General features: G+C 36.0%; 1 non-coding gene across 1 annotated transcript; it reads right to left on the minus strand.

The window, feature by feature from the left end:
* Window positions 1-328: 328 nt before the first annotated feature.
* On the minus strand, window positions 329-496 carry LOC129405470 (U1 spliceosomal RNA). The gene has a single exon (XR_008630608.1). It is a non-coding gene; the product is annotated as a U1 spliceosomal RNA (small nuclear RNA).
* Window positions 497-1,609: the final 1,113 nt, after the last annotated feature.

Genomic DNA, 1,609 nt, shown 5'->3' on the forward strand with positions numbered 1-1,609 from the left:
TTTCAGTAGTTCAAATGTTTCTGCTTATACTGACATGAATATGTATTAAAAATTATCTGGAAAAATCCTCTACTTGATTTACATCCTCATTCTTTCAAAAAAAATTAGTTAGCATAGGATAGTGAAATATTGAGGTGAGGTATGTACAGCTGCAAATGTTAGTATAAAATAATTGAAAGAAAACAGAAGAGTTACAAAGTAGAGTTAAAGACAGATAAAAAGGTAGGACAGAGAACTACTGAGTAGATGGTAATCGGGCTTTCCCTTGAGCAAATAACTCTTGAATTCCTTCTCAAGCTTTTATTTTCAATACTATTCATTTTTTTAACAAATGAGAGCATAAACTCAGTCCCTCACTACCACAAATTATGCAGTTGAGTTTCTCACATTTGGGGGAAATAGCAGGGGTCAGCACATATAGAGTGCAATGGATAAGTTTTGTCCTGGGAAAACCACCTTCATGATCATGGCATTTACTACCCCTCCCACTAAGTATCAAAACTTTTTTTTTTGATGTCCCTATTACCAAAGTTTTTTTCGTGAGGCAGAAAAATGAAGTACAAAACATTTCTTCTGATTTGTTTCTCTCTGAGAGTAAATTACTAGAAAAGGATAATAACAGGATATGTGACAATTAGCAAGGTTAGGAAATTTCAAACACAGTAGTAGGACCTAGGGCATTTTAGTGAGGGTTATGATAGATATTACAGATCTTATGCAAGAAAATGTGTATAAATTAATTTACAACCTGGTTGAGATGCTAATTAAGGTATCTAGATTGTCATATGTTATAAGCATAAAATATGCCCAGTGCATTTTATTGTGGAGGGAAGAATTAGATGACTCTTAACTGAAGCATGGCTACCCAATTGCACTGGGTAATTCTAAAGTGTGTTACTTAAATAGTGTTCTGTGAGAGAAGACATATATTTTCTTGCTAGCTGTTTGTGTGCTAGACATCAAAGTCTTGCTATGGCATTATGTTCAGAGGTTTTCAAGTTAACCTTAAAGAAAGGTAAATTTTAATATGTGTTGTCCAAGAGAACTATTATTTTAAGGAGGAGTCTCTTACAAACAAAGTCTTCTCAATAGACTATTAAGCTAAAACAAACTTCCCATTTGAGAGTTAGAAAAATAAATAAGTGTAAAGATGATAAAATATCCGATAGGGAAGTGATTACAGAACACCGTTCTTTTATTATTATTATTATTTTTTGCTTTTTGGGTCACACCCGGTGATGCACAGGGGTAACTCCTGGCTCTGCACTCAGAAATCACTCCTGTCGGTGCTCAGGGGACTATATGCGATGCTGGGAATTGAACCTGAGTCTGCTGCATGCAAGGCAAATGCTCTACCTGCTGTGCTATTGTTCCAGCCCCCAGAACATCATTCTTAACTTAATTTACTAAAATTAGAAGATTGAAAATTTAGAAAAGAAGGAGACAGTACGGAAGTGATAATATAGTTGGTGGGAATCCTCCCTTGCAGTTTGCAGACCCTGCCCATATGGTCCCCGAACCTGGAGCCTGCCAGGAGTAAGTCCTGAGCACTACTGCCTGTGTTTCTCTCCAAAACAAAACAAACAAAAAAAGAGAGAGAGAATAGGAC

The sequence above is a fragment of the Sorex araneus genome, chromosome 5, assembly GCF_027595985.1.
Source record: "Sorex araneus isolate mSorAra2 chromosome 5, mSorAra2.pri, whole genome shotgun sequence".
NCBI lineage: Eukaryota > Metazoa > Chordata > Mammalia > Eulipotyphla > Soricidae > Sorex > Sorex araneus.